Consider the following 9,009-nt stretch of genomic DNA (forward strand, 5'->3'; position numbering starts at 1 on the left):
CATGCCAGGATCTTCAGTTTTATTAGTGTAATCAACTTGTAAATGTGCAAAACATAAAGAAAAGAGTTAATGTTTATTGTACACTGTATGCAAAAGGGAAATTAAACTATACAAATTTTCTTTTATGAATTGGATAGAGCATACCATTTTTAACAATTTTCCAAATTACTTCCGTGATCAAATTTTCTTCATTCCCCTGGTATGCTTTGTTGAAGGAGCAGGTGAGCAGCAATGCACTACTATGAGCTAATGGGTACACCAATGACAAGAGGATATAATGTATATGTTCAGCTACCAATCAGGAGCTACCTTCCATTGCTTTGCATTTTTGATCCTGAGTCTAACTAGGAATGCTTTTCAACAAAGGACATTAGGCGAATGAAGCAAATTAGATAATAGAATAAAATTGGAAAGTTGTTTAAAAACTGTAAAAGAAAAATGTGGGGTTTATATCTCTTTACATACTCCTGTGCTGAATAAAGATGCAATGATGGAAAATAGACATTATACTGTATGCTGTATGATTTCCACTTTTGTAAATCCCCTTTATATACTGCTTTTATCTTGAGTACACACTATCATATCACTTCTGGATGATGGAACTATAAGAAAATATAGGGAAAAAAAGCTTTCAATCTACATTTAAATATTATTCAACTTTTTGGGTACTCTTGTGCTAAAGTAGTGAGCCCGGATGATTCCTTGGAAGGAGGGAACAATTGACCCCACTTCCAAGGAATATGGGTCATCAAGAGGGCAGTAGGTGGGGTTATTGGGAGTTGTGATAAGGAAGCCTCTCAGGAATTTGAAGCCTATTTGTTTCTGGACACCACGGAGAAGGCAAAGTTCCCCTAGGAGAAGGCAAGGTCTGCTTACCTGGAGATTCCTTTACCAGCCGGATGGAGCAGCTTTTGGAGGAGATATTGCAGGCGGCAGGGTGAACGGCGTTGCCTGGATCAGGGAGAGATTGGCGGTTGGCGGAGCGGCGGATCCGGTGCAGGAACGTTCCCCGGTGGTCGAGGGGGGCCAACAGCGGCGGACAGGAGGAGCATATGGCCTGTGCGGAGATCTAGGCCCCTAGAGCACCTTAGCCCGGACACTGGCACCGCTAGGCCCAGGAGGTCGGTAGGGAGGCCTAGCGGTCGTGCTGCAGGGCAGAGAGGAGGACCCGGAATTGCAGAGCAGAAGGCGGGCGTGCGGCCTACTACGGCACCGTCTGATGATGTCATCGGGCGGCGTCAGCGGGTTAGGCTGGGTGCCAATTAGACCAGGCAGGCAGGGAGGAGCAGCGTGCCCGCAGAGGGGCCATCCGGTAAGGCATGGGGAAAAGGGAGGGGTTCCGGGTAGGCTGGGGGGACAGAGGCCTGGGGGGGGTAGGCCTAGCAGTGAGGCCATGCACGGCTGCGAGGGATGCGTGATACGGAGGTGGGGGGGGGGGTAGTAAAAAAAAAAAGAAAAAAGAAGGATGTGCGCCATGAAGGAGCGATAAGGAGAGGCACTGCAGCAAGGGTCAGGATGGGTGGGGGGGTATAGAAGTCACAAGGAATAAAGGAATAAGGGAGCGGAGAGGTCCCCAGCATGTATTTATATATCTATGTACATGCAAGCCTATTTCATGAAAATTGTTTAGTGCCCAGGAAGCATGTGACTGATTTATGGAAAATAAAGGTGTTTTATGCAAAATGAAGGTTTTAGATGCAAAAAAAAAAAAAAAGAAGAAAAGTAGCCCCTGCTATACAATTGAGCTGACTGCAAAGCCCAAAAATTAATTCCCAAAGCAATCAGCAACAGAAATAACTGTAAAATTGGTATTTTGTGATGAAAGAAAGGTGTCACTGTCTTTATATTAAATTAGGAGGCCTTTATGTCACGTGCATTTCTGCATCATCAGATATGCAAATAGATTCATGCTATGAAAATGTATTCATTGTGGTTAGGTCTGCTGTTCTCATTTCATTAAAGTGAACTCTTTCTTTCTAGTCCTACAGGAGTTGGGTGAACTTGAGAGGGGGGCCGTGACGGCCGCTCAGGAGGAGAGGGAATCCTTTCGGGAGCTGTGGACGGAGCCACCTCTGGAGCTGGAGGCTAGTGGCACCTTTGAAGTAGAGGATGATGATCCGCAGGAAGGGACCTCAGCGGGACCACTCATGGCGGGCCAGGTAGGAGAGATATCTACCCTGGCACAGTTTTTACAGTTATTGTCTCCTCAACGGAGTGATAGGGGCCTGGGGCAGGAAGGGGGGGGGAATGGGTTAGGGGCAGGAAGGGGGGACGGGCTGGAGGGTAGGGTATTCACATCCTCCCCTTCTATGCAGTCTGCAGCACCAGGAGCGGGTCCAGAGCACGACCGGGCCTTCAGGTGATGGCAGGAGATCACGGTCCCCTTTGAGGAGGCCAGCACGAGTGGTGGAGGCACTTTCCCCCACTTGGGCCAGGGTCAAGCGGTCGCCAGGCAGGAGCAGGTGAGCTAGAGGGCGGTCGCCCGGGAGGAGAGGCGATGCCAGGCGAGAGCTGGAGGTCGACAGAAGGGAGCGCGTCAGAGGGGCTAGCAGACATGCTAGGGGACCGAGCAGGATCGAAGCAGGAGTTCAGGCAGGGCCAGTAGAAGGACCAGTAACGGTGGGGCAACCTGCAGGTGAGACAGCATCTGGGGATGCAGTGGGAGTGAATGCCATGCAGAGTGGAGAGAGGGAGACGTTGTTGGGTCTGAAGGGTTTGATTGCGGGACTAGAGAGGACAGGGCAAGCGACGTCGGTGGCAGCGGTTTGGGGCCTAGGGACGGGCCAGGCAGTAGCAGTGCCAGTGTCGGAGGTGCGGGGGACCATTGCCGGGGCAGCGACGGGGAGCGGGGATTGCCTGAAGGTTCCGGAGGATGCATTGCAGCGACCGTGCTTGTGCGCTGTAGGACCGTTGGGGATCCACTTAACTCAGGAGATAAAGGAGAAGGTTTGGAAGAGGGAGTTTTTGGAGATCTTTGTGTTGCTCCCTATGGATCAGGTAGTGGAGGTGAAGGAGGATGAGAAGGACAAGGCCAAGAAGGAAGAGGATGAGAAGAAAAAGTGGTACCGGAAGTTGCCAAAAACATTTGGCAATTGGTTGAAGGCCTTTTGCATTTTGGCAAGTGTGATAGGGGAGAAATTCCCGGAACAGTGCTCAGCACTGTTCTGTTACCTGGACGAAATTTCTGGGGCGTACCGGACCTACGGGGTATGGCATGGTGGCGGTATGATGAGAGGTTTAGGCAGCGGATGGTGGCATGCCGGGAGATGCGATGGGATGACAGGGACATGGGAATCTAGCTGGAAATCATGACGCCACTGTGGGGGGGCCAGTCTTTTCGGACGGCCGGGTTCGTGTCAGGGAGCAGAGGATCCGGGGGCGGAGCCGCAACGGCTCTACAGAAAGGACTGTGCTTTCAGTTCAATGAGGGCCAGTGCCGGTTCAGGTCCTCCTGTAAGTATAAGTATGAGTATTCCTACTGTGGGGGAGTCCACTCTGGGGCACAATGTTTCAAGAAGGGAAAACAGGGACTTAAGCCAGGGGAGAACACTGTTGCGGGCGCTGACGCTAGTGAAAGTCACAAAGATGGTCCCGTGGCTAGAGGCATACGGGCGTAGGAGAAGCCATTGGGAGGATGCAGAGTTGTTGCTAACTGGCTTCATGGCTTCAGCTCGGGGTTCCGTATCCCGTTCAGGGAGCAGGAGGTGAGGCGATTTGGGGGGAATTTAAAATCAGCGAGGGAGTATTTGGGGGTTTTGAGAAGTAAGTTAGAAAAGGAGTCGCCTTGGGGAGAATGGCCGGCCCTTTTGTGGCCCCTCCCTTCCATAACCTGCGTGTGTCGCCTTTGGGAGTGGTTCCCAAAAAGGCGGCGGGACAGTATCGGATGATTCATCACCTGTCATACTTCAGTCAATGGCATCTACTTATTAAGCCATCAACCGCAAATATGCTGGAATTCCGCAGCGTAATTGTGGCAAACTTGATTCTCCTTAGTTATCAAAGCCTACAGACCGGCAAAAGTAGAATTTTGTGACGTAACATACGATCCGCCGGTATCAGTCCGACACAGATCGATACTTACGTCACTACAGATGTTCCGAATGCAAATTCTGCACTATCTGACTACTTTTGCTAGTTATCAAATAACTGGAGGCGGCTGATGCCATAGAAATAAGTGGGAGTCTGAAAGCAGCAAAGCTTATGTTCGCAGCTGCCCGATATCCCATTGATTCCTATGGGAGAATAAAAGTTATGTTTACACCTAACACCCTAACATAACCCCCGAGTCTAAACACCCCTAATCTACCGCCCCGACACTGCCGCCACCTACTTTATACTTATTAACCCCTAAACCGCCACTCCCGGAGCCCACCGCCACCTACATTATGTTATTAACCCCTAATCTGCTGTCCCCTACACCACCGCCACCTACATTACATTTATTAACCCCTAATCTGCCGCCCCCAACGTCGCCTCCACTATTCTAAATGTATTAACCCCTAAACCTAAGTCTAACCCTAACCCTAACACCCCCTAACCTAAATATTATTTAAATAAATCTAAATAAAAATTAATATTATTAACTAAATTATTCCTATTTAAAACTAAATACTTACCTGTAAAATAAACCCTAAGATAGCTGCAATATAACTAATAGTTACATTGTAGCTATCTTAGGGTTTATTTTTATTTTACAGGCAAGTTTGTATTTATTTTAACTAGGTAGAATAGTTATTAAATAGTTATTAACTATTTAATAACTACCTAGCTAAAATAAATACAAAAGTACCTGTAAAATAAAACCTAACCTAAGTTACACTAACACCTAACACTACACTACAATTAAATAAATTAACTAAATTAACAACAAGTAAATAAATTAAATTAAATTAACTATCAAAATAAAAAAAGCCCCCACAAAATAAAAAAAACCCTAGCCTAAACTAAACTAAACTAAACTAAACTACCAATAGCCCTTAAAAGGGCCTTTTGCGGGGCATTGCCCCAAAGAAATCAGCTTTTTTACCTGAAAAAAAAATACAAACAACCCCCCCAACAGTAAAACCCACCACCCACACAACCAACCCCCCAAATAAAATACTAACTAAAAAAAAACTAAGCTCCCCATTGCCCTGAAAAGGGCATTTGAATGGGCATTGCCCTTAAAAGGGCGGTTAGCTCTTTTGCAGGCCCAAATCCCTAACCTAAAAAATAAACCCACCCAATACACCCTTAAAAAAATCCTAACACTAACCCCATGAAGATTCACTTACCGGGAGACGTCTTCATCCAAGCGGCAAGATGTCCTCAATGAATCCGGCAGAAGTGGTCCTCCAGACGGGCAGAAGTCTTCATCCAGACGGCATCTTCTATCTTCATCCAGACGGCACGGAGCGGGTCCATCTTCAAGACATCTGACGCGGAGCATCCTCTTCTAATGACGTCTTCTTGCTGAATGAATATCACTTCTTGAAAAGAGCTGATTACTTTGGGGCAATGCCCCGCAAAAGGCCCTTTTAAGGGCTATTGATAGTTTAGTTTAGGCTAGGGTTTTTTTTTATTTTGGAGGGGGATTTTTTTTATTGTGATAGGGATATTAGATTAGGTGTAATTAGTTTAAATATCTGTAATTTGTTTTTTATTTTCTGTAATTTAGTAGTTTTTTTTTTGTACTTTAGCTAATTTAATTTATTTAATTGTTGTTAATTTAGTTAATTTATTTAATTGCAGTGTAGTGCTAGGTGTTAGTGTAACTTAGGTTAGGTTTTATTTTACAGGTACTTTTGTATTTATTTTAGCTAGGTAGTTATTAAATAGTTAATTACTATTTAATAACTATTCTACCTAGTTAAAATGAATACAAACTTGCCTGTAAAATAAAAATAAACCCTAAGCTAGCTACAATGTAACTATTAGTTATAGTGCAGCTTTCTTAGGGTTTATTTTACAGGTATTTAGTTTTAAATAGGAATAATTTGGTTAATGATAGTAATTTTATTTAGATTTATTTAAATTATATTTAAGTTAGGGGGTGTTAGGGTTAGGGTTAGACTTAGGTTTAGGGGTTAATACATTTAGAATAGTGGCGGCGAAGTTGGGGGCGGCAGATTAGGGGTTAATAAATGTAATGTAGGTGACGGCGGTGTAGGGGGCGGCAGATTAGGGGTTAATAACATAATGTAGGTGGCGGTGGGCTCCAGGAGTGGCGGTTTAGGGGTTAATAAGTTTATATCATTGCGGCGGGGTCCGGGAGTGGCGGTTTATGGGTAAAACAGTATAGTATAGTGGCAGTGTTTAGTGACAGTATACCAATAAAGCTGGGAAAAAGCCGAAGAGCAGCGAGATCGATGACTGTTAGTTAACAACAGTCCGCTGCTCATCGCCCTGTACTTGGTGCGCGGCTTTTTGACAACTTTTTTGGTAACTTTGGAGAACGTATTCAGGTCCGCAGCAGCGATGTTAGGCTATCTTAGGCGAGCGTATTGGTGCCGTATCGGTGAAGTACGTGTCTTTTGGTAGGGCGGTGGAGGTGGTGAGGGTGGCTGGCCGGGGAGCATTGTTGGCAAAAGTGGACGTGAAGGCAGCGTTCAGACTTTACCAGTGCACCCCACATGCCACCACCTGCTGGGCTGTATATTTAAAGGTTACTACTTTGTGGACCTATGCTTGCCGATGGGCTGCTCGATTTCATGTTCGTATTTCGAGAAGTTTAGCTCATTCGTGGATTGGGTGGTCGGGCAGAAGTCTGGGCTATTGTCAATGGTGAATTACCTGGACGATTTTCTGTTTGTGGGCCCGGCTGGGTCGGGGTAGGTATGCGAGAGGCTGATGAGCTCATTCGGAGAAGTGGCGGGGGAGTTCGGGATCCCGGTGGCGGAGGAGAAGTCGGAAGGCCCGGTGACCTCTTTGAGCTTTCTGGGGATCCAGTTGGACACGGAGAAAATAGAATATAGACTGCCCGAGGATAAGCGGAGGGACTTGAAAGCGACAATACATGACGCCATAGGTAGGAAGAAGATCACGTTGCGGAGGTTGCAATCTCTTATAGGGAAGCTGAACGTCACGTGCAGGATTATCCCAGTGGGGAGGGCTTTCTGCCGGAAGCTGTCATTGGCCACTCCGGGGATCAGAGCTGAAGGAGGATCTGTGAGTATGGGGCATATTTTTGGAAGAGTTCAACGGGAGGTTGCTGTTCCAGGAGGTAGGTTGAACGAACGACAAATTGTGTTTATTTACTGACGCGTCGGGGCTTACGGTTTCGGGGCGTTTTTAGGTGGTAGGTGGTGTGCGGAGGCGTGGCTGGCAGATTGGGCTGGGCTGGGCTTGACAAAGAACCTAACCTTTCTTGAGTTTTCCCCTTGGTGGCGGCTTTGTGCGTATGGGCTGATGTATTGCGGAACAAAAGAGTATGCTTCCACTCGGATAACTTGGGGGTGGTATACGCTGTAAACAGGTTGTCAGCTTTGTCCCCTCCGGTCGTCCGGCTGTTGAGGGTGTTTGTGCTGGAATGCTTGCGGAATAATGTGTCATTTAGAGCGGTGCATGTTCCGAGCAAGTTAAATGTTATTGCGGATTCTCTGTCCCGTTTCCAGTGGCAGAGGTTCTGGGCAGAGGCAACAGAGGCGGAGGGAGCGACATGTCCGAGGGAGCTGTGGCAATTGGGTTACCAGGGATAGCTGATCTGGGGCGGGGAGCCTTAGCCCCGAGCACTTGGAAGGCATACGCCCGGGTGTGGGCGCGGTGGCTTTCTTTGAAAAGAAATGGGCTGGCGCAGTGTGACAGGGGCGGTGACTTGGAGACATTGCTAGGATTGATTAGGGCCTGGGGAGAAGAGCGTCTGTCGCCGTCGGAGGTTAAAAAAGCGCATGGCAGCCCTAGCATTTTTGTTTCAGCTAATGGACAGGGAAGATTTGACAAAACTTTTCTTAGTAAAGATGGCGGTTAGGGGACTGTGCAGGGGGAGACGAGGGGTGGACAGCAGGAGGCCTGTTACTTTTTCCCTATTATGGGAGTTAGTGGGATGTCTACCGAGAGTAAGCTCCTCAGACTTTGAGGTGCTGTTGTTCAAGACCGCATTTACACTGGCTTTCTTTGGAGCATTTAGGATTTCGGAGTTGGTGGCTAAGAACAAGAGAATTTCAGGGGGGCTGATGAAAGGGGACATAGTGGTGAGTGAAGGGGAAGTTGAGCTATGGGTGAGTAGATCCAAGACGGATCAGGAAGGGAAGGGGACGTTAATCCATTTAAGAGGGATTTCCGGGCATTGTTGCCCGGTGGAGGTGGTTTGGGAGTTTGTGGGGCGGAGCCTGGGTGGTGAGGGTCAATTTCTCATTCAAGGGGATGGGTCCTTACTATCCAGATTCCAATTTGTGGCAGTTTTCAGGAAAGCATTGGGACTTCTGGGTTTAGAGGGGTCGGAATTCGGGTCGCACTCGTTTAGGATCGGGGTTGCGACTGAGGCGGCATGCTTGGGTGTGGATGCTTCAGTGATAAAACTAATGGGTAGATGGAGATCTGAGAGATTCAGGGGATATGTGTGCCCGGGGCTGCGGGTGTGAGGATCACTAGACGGTGTTATTTTGTTTTGGCTGGTCCGGTGAGATGCTGGCTGTTGGGACACTCATACATTTACTGGGCAAGGAAAGCAGCAGTGGTGAAAGAGGATGGCATTCAACTGGGCTTGCCTAGAGAAACAGTTCTGTTAAAATGGTTCGGGGTTCAGGGGATGAAATGGGATCAGGTGGTGGGTAAAGTGGTGGAGCATGCGAGGTGCTTCTCCCCTCCTCAGATTCTAGTGGTACATGCAGGGGGGAACGATTTGGGATTTGTGTCACAGAAAGAGTTGGTGGATAGAATGAAGACGAGTTTGGACCGGCTGCTGCAATTGTTCCCAGGTTTGCTGATTGTGTGGTCAGAGATCGAGAGTAGAGTGGTGTGGAGGGCAGCCTGGGATGTTAGGAAATTGGAGGCTTCAAGACGGAAGGTAAATAGGACCATCTCTGGTCATGT

This window comes from Bombina bombina, chromosome 1 (genome assembly GCF_027579735.1).
Source record: "Bombina bombina isolate aBomBom1 chromosome 1, aBomBom1.pri, whole genome shotgun sequence".
In the NCBI taxonomy this organism is placed as follows: Eukaryota; Metazoa; Chordata; class Amphibia; order Anura; family Bombinatoridae; genus Bombina; species Bombina bombina.